The sequence below is a fragment of the Episyrphus balteatus genome, chromosome 1 (genome assembly GCF_945859705.1).
Source record: "Episyrphus balteatus chromosome 1, idEpiBalt1.1, whole genome shotgun sequence".
NCBI classification, from domain to species: Eukaryota; Metazoa; Arthropoda; class Insecta; order Diptera; family Syrphidae; genus Episyrphus; species Episyrphus balteatus.
Window position 1 is genome coordinate 134,151,264 of NC_079134.1, and position 17,118 is coordinate 134,168,381.

The 17,118-nt window shown below is 30.7% G+C and overlaps 1 protein-coding gene across 3 annotated transcripts in view; it reads left to right on the forward strand.

The window, feature by feature from the left end:
- The first annotated feature begins 13,523 nt into the window (after nt 1-13,523).
- LOC129921566 (rap guanine nucleotide exchange factor 4) overlaps nt 13,524-17,118 on the forward strand; it is a 216,638-nt gene continuing 213,043 nt past the window's right edge. The window contains exon 1 of one of the 3 annotated variants that reach the window (XM_056003466.1): nt 13,524-14,837. The gene's annotated coding sequence lies outside the window, so the exon portion shown is untranslated. The remainder of the gene's footprint in view (nt 14,838-17,118) is intronic. The other 2 variants (XM_056003464.1, XM_056003465.1) reach the window with 2 other exon arrangements.

Sequence of the window (17,118 nt, forward strand, 5' to 3'; positions counted from 1 at the left end):
TCTGCTGTTTTTTTATACAAATTTCCGTTTCGCTTCAGCAGGATACTGGCCTTTAGAAATTGAAATATATATTTTTTTTTTTAATTTAAACTTTAGTTAGATTGCTACTTTATTATCCAGATTTTGTTAGAAAATACATAAGCATAAAAAATTACATCAGTTCGTTCATTCGTTGATCGCTCTGACAGTGCTTTACTCTTAAAAAAACCTTAAAAATTAATTGTTTTTACTCACTCTTTCTTTATTTTTTTGGTCAATCTGCCTTACGTTATGTATTCAGTAGTTATATTCTTGGTTTAAACTACCCCATGTCACTTTAAGCTAGCCAAATAACACCAACCCTCCCCTTTTCAGATAGGAAAAAATAAAAAAAATAAATAAAAAAATACTACCTAAAGGGTTAAATTTATAAAGATGGTGCTCTAAAAAACGGGGTCGGATTCGGTCGGATCCAAATTTTTTAAAATATTACACACAAACTATTAAGCTTTCATTCTAGACTACTAAGAGAGCGGGCATATGTGAGCATTTTTTTAAAAGCCTTTTCAAAGTTGAAGAGAAATTTTCAAAAAGGGTTATAGAAAAACATGTTTTAGAATTATTTAGAAATATAATTTTAGAATTTTTTTTTTAAATATATATTTTAGATATCAGTATCTTATCAACAAAATTTATTTCAAGAAGATATCTTAAAAAATGAGCCAGATATAAGAGTATGAAAATTTCTAAGAAAAACATCATTTTTTTTCTTGTGAAATAGTCCCCACTTGAGACTCTGTATCTTGGAAACCAAAACATTTTAATAAAAATAACTTGTGGATTATGAAAGAAGGGACAATTTTCTATGATTAACAAACAAAAAATATTTACAAGAATGAAAAAAAAATTTTCACCCAATGTCCGGAATTTTGTACTAGACGTTCCACTGTGCGGCGGTGCTCTGTACTAATATCTACCCCCAAAGGGGATCGTTATAAAGCCAAAGTTATAGTCGGTGATGGAGAATGGAAATAAAAGCAAAAAAAAAAATTGTTTGGGATCCTCATATTTTCCATTAAATAACAATAAAGAATCCACTCCATTTGCGGAAGAGGATGTGACAATGGCAACGGATGGCACAGTCGGTATCTTTTTGCCCAACATCCAGGAAAGCCAATGTGAGTAGTTTAATGACATTTCTGTACCAATTTTTTTTATGGCAGTGGAAGTCTGTACTAGGTATTCATCGCACTTTCATAGGGGTTATATATGCCAGTGAGAAAATTAAGTTTTAATAGATGATGAAGGTAGAACCTTATCTAATAGCCAAAGGGGCACATAAGTGGTAGTATGAAATAGAACATCAAATACTAGGAACACTTGTATATGAAAAATCAAATTCGTTCTATTGTTGTTTGATTTTTATTCACATTTTCACATTTGCTTTCAATTTGAGGGCAAAACCTACTCAACCACGTGTATCCTAACGGGATTTCACAGCTGTTGCCAAATATAAAAAAAAATTACAAAAAAAATCTGCCAACGGAATAAGCGTTTAAATAGAATTTTCTTTTTCAAAACAATATAAAAAGGAGTTTGATCTTAGATTTGGGTATAACTATTCATATTCCATAAAAATAATCAAAAACTTTGAACACAAAGTATAAAAAGTGCCATATTGGTAAAACACAGTTGGAGACTATATAACCCCAAAATATTAAATTTTTGTACGAAAGATATATAGGAGAGATTTCAAAGTTGTGTTAATTTAAAAGAAATCCATGAAATAGCATAATAAAAGGTATAAACGGTTTTGATGCTGGGGGCATAGTCCTGAAAACCGAAAGTCTAAAATCCGGAAAATTAAAAATCACGAAACCCCAAAATCCTGAAAACCCCAACTCCTGAAAACACAGAATCTCGAATGGGATCCCGGAAAATTATATAAAATGAACGATATAAAAAAACGATTTCGGAAAATAATACTAAGTGTAAAGTTTAAAAGTTAACACGTAAAATATAATATACTGTATAATTCCGTTAATATCTCTTTGAACATGATTTCAGATTCCTATTATGCTTTCAGAAGTGTTGTGATTGAGTTAAGTGGAAACAGAAATCAAATATTATTTAAGTTATAATTTTATGTTTAAACTTATATTTTGTTTGTGTTTTAATTTTAAAGAGTTTTTTACTTTTTAATACGCTTTTATTAGCTTCACTTGTAACTAACCAACTAACCAACTAACTAACTAACTAGCTAACTAACTAACTAACTAACTAACTAACTAACTAACTAACTAACTAACTAACTAACTAACTAACTAACTAACTAACTAACTAACTAACTAACTAACTAACTAACTAACTAACTAACTAACTAACTAACTAACTAACTAACTAACTAACTAACTAACTAACTAACTAACTAACTAACTAACTAACTAACTAACTAACTAACTAACTAACTAACTAACTAACTAACTAACTAACTAACTAACTAACTAACTAACTAACTAACTAACTAACTAACTAACTAACTAACTAACTAACTAACTAACTAACTAACTAACTAACTAACTAACTAACTAACTAACTAACTAACTAACTAACTAACTAACTAACTAACTAACTAACTAACTAACTAACTAACTAACTAACTAACTAACTAACTAACTAACTAACTAACTAACTAACTAACTAACTAACTAACTAACTAACTAACTAACTAACTAACTAACTAACTAACTAACTAACTAACTAACTAACTAACTAACTAACTAACTAACTAACTAACTAACTAACTAACTAACTAACTAACTAACTAACTAACTAACTAACTAACTAACTAACTAACTAACTAACTAACTAACTAACTAACTAACTAACTAACTAACTAACTAACTAACTAACTAACTAACTAACTAACTAACTAACTAACTAACTAACTAACTAACTAACTAACTAACTAACTAACTAACTAACTAACTAACTAACTAACTAACTAACTAACTAACTAACTAACTAACTAACTAACTAACTAACTAACTAACTAACTAACTAAGAATAGTGTAATAAAATCTTGGAACTAGATTTTGACCCACTTCCAATTATAGTATCGAACTGAAACTTTGTTCATATATGTAGTTTGGATGACAACACAATATTTTAATGGTCCGCGCCCTCACGAGAGGAATTAGGGAGGGGGGGGGGGTCGAAACACCCACATCAATTTTAGCCTTCCAGGTACGAGCGAAAGAGAAGGACTTTGGAGGCTAATACAACCTAAGTCGAATTGAACCTACTTTCAATCATGATAAGACTAAAAAGTAAAAAATAAAATACATAATTTCAAAAACTAGAAATACGCTTTTATCACACACTAAAAACTATAAAATAATTTAACTGACATATAGGAAATGGTAAGATCAAAAAGCGTAGAGCGCATTTTTGTTGCTTCTACTTTAATAAAGTTTTGAACAAAGCGCTCGACGCTTTTTAATCTTACCATTTCCTATAAGTGAATTAAATTATTTAATAGTTTTTAGTGCGTGAAAAAAGCGTATTTTTAGTTTTTTAATAAGACGCCTTATTTTGGTCGATGTTTACCGACTCTATATAAAACTCACAGCTGTGAGTTTTATATAGAGTCCACTGTCGTACCTGGGCGAAACGCTTTAGTTTTTTAAACTATGTATTTTTAGTTGAACCTAGAAGTCTAAAACAATACTAATGATTACTGAAAATTGATTTTGGAATTGTCATTTAGTGGAATTGTCATTTAAGCATATCAGCAAAATAGATTTCTATGCATTCAGGTAAATAAGTTTGAATCTTGGTTAAATTGAATGAAATCAATTACACCGGCACACAAAATAAAAAAAGTGTCATGTACCAGGAACCAGACCTATCTTTCTATATGTTTTTGGACCCGCTGAATTCGAATTTCAAGTCCGTTTTGCCCGAAAACCCTTCAGTTTTGAGAAAAATGCAAAAAACTCAAAAAAAAAATCATAAAAATTTAAACAAAATGCAGTCACAGCTCAAAACTGGAGGGTGACCGGGCCAAACGGACTTGAAATTCGGATTTATCGTGCCCAAAAACATATAGAAAGATGTAGGTCTGGTTCTGGTTCCTGGTACATGACACTTTTTTTATTTCGTGTGCCGGTGTTATTGTCAATTAGTTGAAATTTTTTTGTTTCATTGATCCAAATTACATTGTACAAATATTCGATGAACGTAGGTACTTTATTTGTTTTTGTCAAGCTACGTGCAAGATGAATTATTTTTCTTTGTTTTAGGTAGTTCAAAAACTTTCCATTTGATTGAGTCACCAATTTAAGTTTTATCACTTTACTTAAAAGTATCTAACTTCGTACTATTTCTTAGCACAGTAGGGTAAAATGGTATAAGAGTGCGCGGTTGATAAGAGTGCGCAAGGAAATTTTCTACGGTTTGAAAGGGAATATAAGACTGAATGCACTTATTTTGGAAAGATCTAAATTAGTTTGATCTGCTGTTAAAATTTCATGAAAATGTGTTTGTAAACAGAGGTGCTAGTTAAGTTTAAGTTTTTTAGCACTTTTTTTTTCCAATTTTTCTTGCCAAACAAATTAAATTTTCCGCTTAACAACAAAAAAAGAGTGTGTGTACACATGTACACGCGACTGAAGTTATACTTCTCATTCAGTATATGTAAATGAATTTCATTTGATATTTTTAATTTCTATTATTAAATTAATTAATCCACACTTCCTTTTTTACATTTTTATCAAGTGAACAATAAATTAATTCTTTCATCCTCCTTGCGTCCATGTAGTTTTCAATTTATTCTGTGAAATTTACTCATGTTGTGCGGTTCAGAACGTACGGTATATGCTTAACGAAAGTAAACGAATTGCGCATAAAATGTGCGATATGGTAATTTTATGAGAATTGTGTGTGCTTCACAGCTCAGCTCAAATTTTGAGCTAGCTCACTTTTGAGCTATGTACCATAGCTCAGCTCATTTGAGCTGAGCTGAAAGTGAGCTGAGCTGATGGTTGAGCTGAGCTGTTGGGTGAGCTAAGGTAAAGTGAGCTGAGCTGAGCTGTGATGGGTGAGAGCATACATTGGTTTTTATTTGGAAAGTATAATGAAATATGAAGATATTTTAACACATGGATATTTTTATAAATAAAACAGATAATTTTTCGTGATCTTTTCTCTTGGTTTTTTTAATAGTAAATATATTTCTATTTTTTTAGTAAAATATTTTTTTTTTATCATAAAAAAAATTCCGGTACAATCCGGTTTTTCGACTTTTTTCAAAATTCCGAGAAAATCGCGTTTGAAAGTTGGGGTAAATTTTTTTTTCGAAAAATCCCCGAATCTTTGAACGCTCCTGGAAGCTAAACCGCTTGAGAGCAATTTTTGGGAGTGATGCCAAATGATAGCTTGTGTCATGGGCCTACGCTTTGCACATTGTCAGATTTTTAAAAAATCGCCTTCCATGTTAAACCGCCACATCATGCCTATTTTTTCAGAATCGTGCCTATTTTTTTTTACTTTTAAGTTCTCCCGGTTTGAGAACGCGTAGACCTACAGGGATGAGAGTTGTACCCAAATGTAGGTTAGAGTCCCCGCTACCTTTTGGCATCAAATTTTTTTTTCATTTTCTTCAAAATTCCGAGATATAGGCGTTGGAAGTTGGGGCGCTCACTTTCAGCTCAGCTCACTTTCAGCTCAGCTCAAATGAGCTAAGCTATGGTACCTAGCTCAAATTTGAGCTGAGCTGTGAGCTGAGCTGAAATGTGAGCTTTTTGCAACCCTGGCAACTTGCCACATGGAAATTACCACATACAACTTGCCACATGCAACTTGCCACAGGTAACTTGCCACATGCAACTTGCCACATGCAACTTGCCACATACAACTTGACACATGCAACTTGCCACATGAAACATGTAACTTGCAACGGGTTGTGTGTTTTATGTTTGCCGTACTGCGGCGTACTGCATTTTTAAATACTAAAGTACTGCCTACTCTAAAGGTGAAACGACAGCCCTGCTACCCAGGGTGATCGCGTCATAATCCCTTTGACATTCTTGTCACAAAGTAAATTTTCATACCCACCCTCCCATAAAAAGTATAACTTCAAAAAATAACAATAAACAAAGTATGGGACATTGAAAAGTCGCCAAAAAGAAACATTTGAGGAACACGTAAGATTGGTCATAAAGAGCATTGTGAATTACATGTATATTCTTCGATTACATGTCTGAACGTGTAAGAGTGCGCACCATGATGATGTATAAGAGTGCGCGGGTTAAAAGAGCAGTAAATACTATCCAAGGCTTCAAAATAACTGGAATTTGTCCATATACCAGCATACAGCAGCTAGAAAAAGCAATTCAACCAAAAAGAAACCAAATACAAGTTAAAAAAAAAACAAGCGAATGAAAGTAACTAGGAAATATTGAAATTTTCTCGGAACCATTAATCGAAGACTAAATTGATTGTTCCTCATGCAAGGAGTGATATATTGAAAAATACTTTGTTTATTTAAAGAAAAGCAGTTTTATTTGCGACTTTTGTGCGAACTTACACCTGTACGCAGCTGCGCACTCTTACAAAATAAGCCGCGCACTCTTACACAATAGGATGTATAAGAGTGCGCAAATGACCTAACGTGGTATTTTGTTTATAACTTTTGAATTAATACATTTTTGTTACCAGTTTTAAGTTTTTTTCGTTGCTTTGATTATAAACTAAAAACTATATATAAATAAAATGCACTACTGGGGTCGCACGAACTTGCTCTTAGAGTTAAAGTTGCTTAAATTTTTAAGAATTTTTATATAAAAATTTGGAAAAAAAATAAAATTCGTTTTTTAAAAAAAATAAAATAATATCTGAAATTAAATTGCCCTCCAAAACAAGTATGCAGTTTTGATTGATATATTAACATGCATTTTTAGAAAAAAATTTTTCAAAATCGTTAGAGCCGTTTTTTAAAAAATTAATTTTTTATAAATAATTTTTTGGAAAAAAAGTTTAAAAATAAAATTGGTATGCCATTTTGTAGAAATAACTAATCAACATCAAAAAACAAAATTTCAAAAAAATTAAATGTCCCGTTTTCGAAAATTTTTTTAAAAATCCAAAAATTATTTTTTTCAAAATTTTATTTTTGGCTTATATTTAAATTATATAAATGCTTCTTCACAAAAAGTTTCGTTGAAATCGAATAAGCAGTTTTGGAGATAATCGGATTTGAAAAAACGGTTCTATGGCAGGTACCGTTAATAATGATTTTCAAAAAAAATTTTTTTCATTAGAAGATAGACCTTAACTTTAAACTAACATTTGAATTTTTTAAACAAAATCGTTAGAGCCGTTTTTGAGATATTTCAATTTTACCAAAATCGGTATATGACAAGTTCCGTTATTTTTGGTCCAAAAAAATTAATTCCAAAAACCCCTCTGGAGAGTCGCCAAATAACGCTGCATACCAGGTTTGACATCAATCGGTCCATCCGTTTAGGCTGTAGCTCCTTATACAGACAGACAGACAGACTGACAGACAGACTGACAGACAGACTGACAGACTGACAGACTGACAGACTGACAGACTGACAGACTGACAGACTGACAGACTGACAGACTGACAGACTGACAGACTGACAGACTGACAGACTGACAGACTGACAGACTGACAGACTGACAGACTGACAGACTGACAGACTGACAGACTGACAGACTGACAGACTGACAGACTGACAGACTGACAGACTGACAGACTGACAGACTGACAGACTGACAGACTGACAGACTAACAGACTGACAGACTGACAGACTGACAGACTGACAGACTGACAGACTGACAGACTGACAGACTGACAGACTGACAGACTGACAGACTGACAGACTGACAGACTGACAGACTGACAGACTGACAGACTGACAGACTGACAGACTGACAGACTGACAGACTGACAGACTGACAGACTGACAGACTGACAGACTGACAGACTGACAGACTGACAGACTGACAGACTGACAGACTGACAGACTGACAGACTGACAGACTGACAGACTGACAGACTGACAGACTGACAGACTGACAGACTGACAGACTGACAGACTGACAGACTGACAGACTGACAGACTGACAGACTGACAGACTGACAGACTGACAGACTGACAGACTGACAGACTGACAGACTGACAGACTGACAGACTGACAGACTGACAGACTGACAGACTGACAGACTGACAGACTGACAGACAGACAGACAGACGGACTTCCGGGACCCACTTTTTTGGCATTGTCTACCATCGTAATGTCATGGAAAAATGTTATCTCAACTTTTTTTTTTTGTACAAATGCATAACTTGATATATAGTACCTATATCGCAAGTAAAAAAGTAGTTAAATTCTTTTTGTTATTGTTTTATTTGGTATTTTGTCTAAAATGCGCACTCTTATACCACCTTACCCTAAGTAACCTTTGAAGCAGTTGATATAAATTGTTCCACCTAAAAAGAACGACACGTGCTGTACAGTAATTTTCTTTGAAATCCTGATAAAAGTAAATATACAAGAAGTGAGTAGCACAATTCAGTGTTTCTCTTTACATTGTTATCGATACTTTTCGACTTCTATTTTTTTTTTTGTAAAAGCAAAGGCTCACAAAATAAAAAATAGAACACACACTCTTTAAGAAGTTCCGGAAATTATTTAGAACAAAGACTGCAATTTTTTATTGCACTACCAAAGAATACACAGTAGATAGGTATGAGTTTGTGAAAAGCACGTTTTTTATACAAAATAAAGCAAAAAATAAAGAAAAAAAAAATCCTTCGAAAATAAAATAAAAATAGTAAGTAACATCCAACGACTGACTTCAAAAAGAACATTTGCTCTTTCCACATTTTTTATGTTGTTCCTGAATGTTGAATATTTTTTTTTCTTTGTCAGCTTAGCACGTTCCAATGGCTCCTCCGTTTCCGGTTTTTATGTACACTATTGTTTGTAGGTTATAAAAAAAATGTTATCTAATGTTGCACTCTTGCGTTCGTTGGTGAAAATAAAGCAGAAAAATCCGTCTTTAACAAGCTGTGCTAAAAAACAAACGAAGCAGTGTATAAGTACTCTTACAGAACAAACTAAATAGGTTCTCTTATATAATGTTTTTGTAGACAAAAAATAACAGCTCTTTGAGTATTGATACAGTAGTTGAACATGTTCAAGTTGTTAAAAAAAAAAAAAACGGCTACAAGCACGTTCGAAATAGTGAAACTTAAATAATTTAACTATAATATGAGTTCGAAAGATTCCCTATTAAATGTAAAAGTAATGGATTCTTTTGTATAGTTTAAGTTCACTTACATTGTACTCTTTACGTATGGCTTTCAAAAAAAAGTAAGGAGGAAGTAAACCAAACCCAACGCACATAAAACTTGAAACACATGTGAATGTCTCTCACATAACATTCTTTTTACTAGGAAGGAAAGGAAATTCCTTCGGGTATTTTTTTCCATATTACGTGTATATAATTTAGTTTATTACATTAAACGAACCGTGCATAACACTTAATGTGCGTGTTGCTGGAGCATTGCGTGCTAAAATTCCAATAAACACATCCTGAAGAGACGGCTATATTAAGATTCAAGAGGATGAAAAGCTCTGGAATAAGCACGTCACATCATATCTATAATAAAATAATTCATAATTCATATTAGCTCTAATGTGGTTTTAAATACGTAAATATTTACTTGTAGCATGAAGTTAAATATAATTATTAGGAAAATGTAATTTAAAAATTAGACAAAAAATTGCTGAATAATTCAATCGAAATATTTTTTTTTTTTATTCCGAAGAAGAGTTTTTCTGTTCAAAGTCTCGAAACAAGATTTGGTTAACCGATATGAAATCACAGTGAGAAGGTCTACGCATTCAGTGAAAAAAATTACAAATTAATTTTTTTGAGATTTTCGAAAATTATCCTAGAGGTACCCCTTGTCAAAAAAAACTGAATTTTCAAAAAATTTCACAAATCAATCGAATGAGACACCAAAAGAAAGGACTCCTCAGACGCTATTCATAACTGAAAACCAAAAGTTTGTAGGAGTTCGGGTTGCTGAATTATTTGCAATCGAAATATTTTTTTTTTTTTTTTTTTTTTTCATTTTAATTGGTTGATTTTTTCGGATAAAAGTCTCGAAAAAAGTTTTGGTTAACAGATATGAGATCACAGTGAGAAGGTCTATGCATTCAGTGATCATCAACCACAAAAACCCTAAATAATAACCGAACCGTCATGAAAACTTCGATTTTGAAAGCTCTTAATAAGCAGGTGAACAAAAAAGTTTATACCTTTTCCAATACGAAACATTAGCTATAAATCACTTAATTTGGAATCATTCAAAATAAACAAACAATTACATCATTATAAATAAATATCGATTTCACCATAATCAAAAAATTTCACTGAAACCCAATTAACATTCATACCTGTCAACGCCATCATAACAAAAATACAAAAAAATAGAAAATTTAATTGTTGTTAGACACGAGGATTGTTCCAAATAATAATAAATTCTCAATCCTCATCCATTTTCCATTTTTCCAAAACAAAAAAATCTTATTAATTCTCAAGTCCCTAAAGCTAACAGATGATGAACAAAAAAAAAAACACTGTTCCCATAGCCCATCCATTCACAAATAAGAAATTCTTTGAAACTTAAAAAAAAAATAATAATAAAAAACAAAACATTGGGAAGTCCAAAGCATACAAAAATAATTGTATCAAGGAAGTGCCAGAAGGTAAAAATACCTTTTTTTTTGGTTCTCTTTAGAATAGGTACCTAGGTACTTACTTAACCTCTGATATTTAAAGTTCAAAATAAAACTTCTCCACAATATTCCACATTGAAAGTTTGTAGGTACCTTTTCATAAATTTATTACAAAGAAAATGACCAAACTTTTCGGAGATTATGCTACCATTTGGCAATTAAATTATAATTTTTTTTTTAGTCCCGTAATGGAAAATAGGGTTAAGGTTTTATTTTTTGTAAATTGAGATAAGAAACATTATTTTTTAAGCCGTTAAAAGGGTTTATCAAAAAGTTAGTGATAATACCAAGGGTAGACTTAAACTTAACTGGAACCACGTTAAAACAAAAAAAAAAAAAACGATGAATTACAGAATGAAATAGACACAAAGCCAAAAAAAAATAAAGTTCACAAAGAGATACTACAGAACTTATTTATCGTATACCTAATCTTAAATATTTTTTTTTTTTCTGACAACACATGATTCTGTTTCCTATCAAAGAGGGTCAGTTTGCTTTATGTAATGAAAATTGTGATGAATTTTTTAAATTTTGAAACGCCTTTGTTGTAAAAATATCAATTTAAAAAAATGCATTTGAAATACAAAAAAAAAATTTGCATTGAAAAAAAAAAATATTTATTGCGACTAAAAAATATTTGCATTAAAAAAAAATTGTATTGCAACTGAAAAATATTTGTGTTAAAAAAAAAAAAATACTTATTGCAACTTAAAATATTTTGCATTGAAAAAAAAAATTTATTGCGATTAAAAAAATTTCTGCATTGGAAAAAAATTCAAAGCAAAATGTGTGCATTAAATATTTTTTACTTGCGATATAGGTACTATATATTAAGTTATGCATTCGTACAAAAAAAAAAAGTTGAAATAACATTTTTCCATGACATTACGATGATAGACAATGCCAAAAAAGTGGGTCCGGAAGTCCGTCTGTCTGTCTATCTGTCTGTATAAGGAACTAGAGCCTAAACGAATGGACCGATTGACTCCAAACTTGCTATGTAGCAGATTTTGTAAACTCTCCAGAGGGGTTTTTGGAATTAATTTTTTTGGAACAAAAATAACGGTACCTGTCATACAAAAATTTCGGAAAAGTTTAATTTCACGAAAACGGCTCCAACGATTTTGTTGAAAAAAATTCAAATGTTAGTTCTTAAACAAGGTCTATCTTTTGCAGAAAAAATTTTTTTTTGAAAATCATTATTAACGGTACCTGCCATAGGACCGATTTTTTCAAATCGGATTTTCTGCAAAACTACTTATTGTATTTCAACGAAATTTTTTTATACAAAAGCATTTATATAATTTAAATATAAGCCAAAAATAGATTTTTGAAAAAAATAATTTTTGGATTTTTAAAAAAATTTTGAAATATTTTTTTTGAAAAATCAAATTTTCGAAAACGGGACATTGAATTTTTTTGAAATTTTTTTTTTAGATGTTGATTAGTTATTTCTTCAAAATGGTATACCAACTTTATTTTTAAACTTTTTTTTTCAAAAAATTATTTATAAAAAATTAGTTTTTTAAAAAACGGCTCTAACGAATTTGAAATTTTTTTTTCTAAAAATGCATCTTAATATATCAAATAAAGCTGTATACTTGTTTTGTGGGGCGATTTGATTTCAGATATTGTTTTTTTTTTTTTTTTTTGTTTTTATATACCTACATTTCCCAAGTTTCTATATAAAAAGTCTTAAAAATTTAAGCAGCTTGAACTCTAAGAGCAAGTTCGTGCGACCCAGTAGTGCATTTTATTTTTTTTTAATACTCTTCGAATTTCTTTCGAAAATTTTGCTATTTGGCCATGCGTTAACTTTTTTAACTGTATCTAATATTGAAGATAATATAAGGTCAAAAAGTCAAATTTATAAGAAATTCGACGAGTATTAAAAAAAAATTTTGCATTGATTGCGGAAAATTTCTGATTTGCAATAAATTTTTTTTTTCAATTCAAAATATTTTTTTTGCAATAAAAATTTTATTTTTAATGCAAATTTTTTTATTTTTAAAGCAAAATATTTTTATTTGCAATAAATATTTTTTTAAAAAATTGTAATGGAGAGCAAATACATTAAAAATAAAATAAAGTTAATAGTTCGTTAAGTAATTTAATCTATTTATATTTGTTTTCGTTTTAGGAAAATTCAAGGTTAAGTATTAAAAACTCAACAAAAAAAAGTATACCCCAATTTTTTTTTTCACTCTCCTTCTTAAACACCTGATATAAAACCTTCCCCCAAACAAGTACGTAAACAAACACTCCTTCAAAAAAAAATTATTATATTCATTGTTTTGGGTGCGAGAACCACACACTGGTTGCTTGCAAAAAAATGTCTGTTGCTTTCATCGCATTTCCTCACCCCTCAATCTTCCACCGCCGTTAAAGGTAACTTTAGGGACTCTCTGTCCCAAATTATAATTGAATATCCTGGAAATATTGGAAATACAAAAATAAATTATTCAACAGGAGAAAATTAACTGCAGTAACTTTTTGCTTAACTGCCTTCAGCGCATGTCCGTTTTTTTCGTGTACATTCAGAAAACAGAACCCTGTTGCTATTTTCTCTAAAAACAAAAAAGCTTTTCATAATTTTCCAGGATTATTGCACTGAGAACCAAGTTTTTTGCTCTGTATTCGTATTCTCTGGTCAAAAGGTACATTTACCTGGCTGGAAGTCTTCAGTTGTTCAGCAGCTGTCGATCGGTATTGACCAGAAATCTCGTGGTAGATTTTCTTCATTCGCCGGGCTTTTCCAAAAAAAAAAAGAACAAAAAAAAAAGAAACTTTGAATATTTAATAGATTTTTGTTAGTTATTTTTTTTTTCGTTGGTAACTTTTTGTGTCCCAGAACAACTTTTTGCCTACGAAAAATAAACTCACAAGCAATTTGTCTAACTATTGTGGGCGGTTGAGGCAGTTTATTAAACCAGATTTACTGTTGCATTTAAAGCTGATGCTGCGGGTCGGCAATTCGGTACATTTGAACCGATTTCTTTGTCAGTCTTACTTTAGACTCGATGTGATTAAGACGTGTATCTGTGAGTTACAAGATAAAATATCTAAAAGAATGAATGTGCCCAAATTCCCCGGTAGATTCTAAAGTATTTAAAAAAAGTGATTGTTGACAAAAGAAGGTTCTTCCTGGAAAATTTCATTAGTTTTTGGATACAATTTCGAATGAGAGCAAAAGAAAAGTGGCGCCCAACAGTGAATATGCGTTAAGTGTTTTTTCCCTTTGAGTGTGTATCTTAATCTTGAAAATCTTTATATCGATTCTTTTGGAGTACAATCTCAAAATGAGTCTTGAATAAATTTTCCATTTAAATGATACTCGCTGTATCTTTTGGAGGTACCTATAACGTTGACTAAGACGACGACGACGACTTTGTAACGTTTTTTTTTCGTGTGGGTTGAGACGAGTTTCTTTCTTGTCGCGAGTTCGTTTTGAAAATTTGCAAAGGTTTCAGTTACTTACATGGATATTCGTGTTTTTTTTGTTAAAGTTTCTTCAGTCTCAGTCTTTCGGATGCAGAGGAAATAAATAAAAAAAAAATAAAAGAAAAAAATGAGTAGGCTCAAGAAGTCTAGAAGAGAAAATGCATTTTAACGATAAAAATTGATAGTTTCAGTGTGTGTTGTTGTTGTCTGTGTATCTTGGTAATGATTTAGTGAATTAAACGAGCGTTAAATTGTTTCAATTAATTGGCTTTAAAAAAAAAAAATAAAACACAAACAAAATAAAAAGTCTTAAATTAAAAAAAAAAATAAATATTCAAATTCAAACCTACAACAACCGACTCGACGTGAGGATTAGTCTGTTTTTGGTTGAAGCGTAAATGGATTTTGCGGTTTCAGTTTTGCATCGCTGGTAAATCGTGTGAAAAAATTCAAATGAAAAATGGATAAATATTGACTTCCGCAAATAGCAGCAACAGCAACAGCCAGTAGTAGCATAGTGGGCTGAATTGATTTGGTTGGCTTTTTTTGCGGTTTTCATTGCACACTCTTTGAGGTAAGTTGTGATGTTGTATGTTGTTTTTTCTATAGGAAGAGAGAGTGAGGTTTTTATTCGAATTTGGTTTATTTTGCTATGAAATATTGATATTGATTTCAAAATGCTACATTGAAGAATTTTAATCAATCTATGAGTGTGTATAGTATTGGGATAGATAGAATTTTTTTTGTTTGCGGTTGTTGATTTAGTTTGAAATTTATGAAGGAATCACAATTATTCATATATTTTGATTCTTTTGTCTGTGTTTTTTTTTTTATGAGATGATGATGCCATTTAGCTAATTGCTATTATATATCAATTTTGTATCTACAAAAATGTTTTGGTTATCGAATCGTTTTTAAATGATGAATTTCCGATTTTAAACAAACAAGACTGTAGGAAAAATAACATTATTTCCTGACCAAAAATAGATAAGGTCGGAAGGTTTCATTAATTTAATAGATTTATCTACAATACAATTTATTTAAAAAAAAATAGAATTATTAACAACTTTTTCTGAAAAATCAATAAAAAATTGTTCTTTTTTTTTTAATAAGAATTTTGCAAAAAATGTTAAAGTTTATTAAAATTTAACTTATTCAAAAGTATTCAGGTCAGATTGAAATATTTTTCGAATACTTTTGAGATAATTAGATAATTGTATTACCAAAAAAAAAATTCAAATAAAATCTTAACTACATAGGTAAAATTTCTACAGTGTATGACCCCACAAATGAAACTCCTACAGGGAAATGTACTTAATAAAATAAGTCCCCAATAATTTAATTTTTTCGATTATCTCCGAATCATGGTAAATTATGGGCGTCCAATATAAATACATATGAAGGCCTCAATAATTCAGTCCATATTTTTGATTTAAAAAAACGAAATATTGATACCTTACTTTCTTGGAAAATTCTGCAGAGAAAATTTTTTTTATCGAAAAAATTATTTTTCACAAAAATGCCCCAAAACAAAGCAAAATACACCTCCTTTTAGTTTAAAAGATTTTTTTTTTTTTTAAACAAATTTTGACAAAAAATTGAAATATTTTTTTGCTAAAATTTAACGTTCGAAAATAAAGTATAAGTTTATGTAGATTGGGTTAATCGCATTAAATATTTTTGCTCCACTTTATTTTGAAAGAGAAAAATCTATTCACTCAACAAATTGTGTTTCATGATCAAATGTCATATTATAGTTAATTTGCTTACTTTGTTTGGTACAATTTGATTATTGTATATATTTTTTTTAATTCTGAGTATTTTCATCATATTTATATTTCAATTTTCAAACCAAATTACTTTTTACAGAAATTATTGGTTTCTAGTCAAAACCAGCATTATGATGGTGGAGAAGACCAAAAACGTGCTTTTTGTCATTACACAAAATTACTTCCATTTGTTAAAGATAATTTGTATGAATTGTTTACTTGCTCTATAGGGCAAGTATTGGTTTCGTGTCGAAAAAAAAAATTGAGGTTTTAATCAAAACCAACATTACGATGATGGAGAATTCCGAAAAAGTGGGTCCCGCAATTCCGTCCGTGCGTCTGTGCGTCCATCTGTACACATTTCCACAGCCTAGACGGGTGGATGGATTTTCTTCAAATTTGGTACAGATGATTTTTATGGAATTCTGAAAGTTGGTTTTTTTTTGTTTTTTTTTATATCTCGCTTAGAAAGTGTACCTCCCATACAAGTTTTTCAATTCAAACCAATTTACTCGAAAACGGCTCTATAGATTTGCAATAAAACTGCGTTTTTAGTTTTTCTCAAAAAAGTCAAAAAAGTGTATATCCCATACAAATTTTTCAAATTATACCAAATAACTCGAAAACTTCTCTAACGAACGATTTTTATTAAACTTACTAGACGTAGTATTTTGAAAACAACAAGGTTTTATAATATTTAGGACACATTTTTCAACTGTCAAATAAACCGCAGTTTCAATTATTCTCAACAAAAATATAAGAGTTCAAAAACCAGACAATAGTTCTCACTTGTATGAAAGAATTAAGTCTCGCACTAAAAGAACAGGGGTGGAATCGGCTAACGCCATATTCGATAGTTAAAACGATAATTTTGCTCCAAAAATCGTAGATTTTAATTATCAATTATCGACTATTGCGTTAGCCGAATTCGCCCCAGGGGGGAGAGTACGATAACTTAGGCGACAAGAATTGATTTTGTAGAGAAATTTCATAGAATCATTTTTTACTATGGGAGGGGGGGTCTATCTCCCCGCGTTTAGGCGGGAGGGGCGATTTTCTAAAATATCGTAAAATACAAAAAAAAAA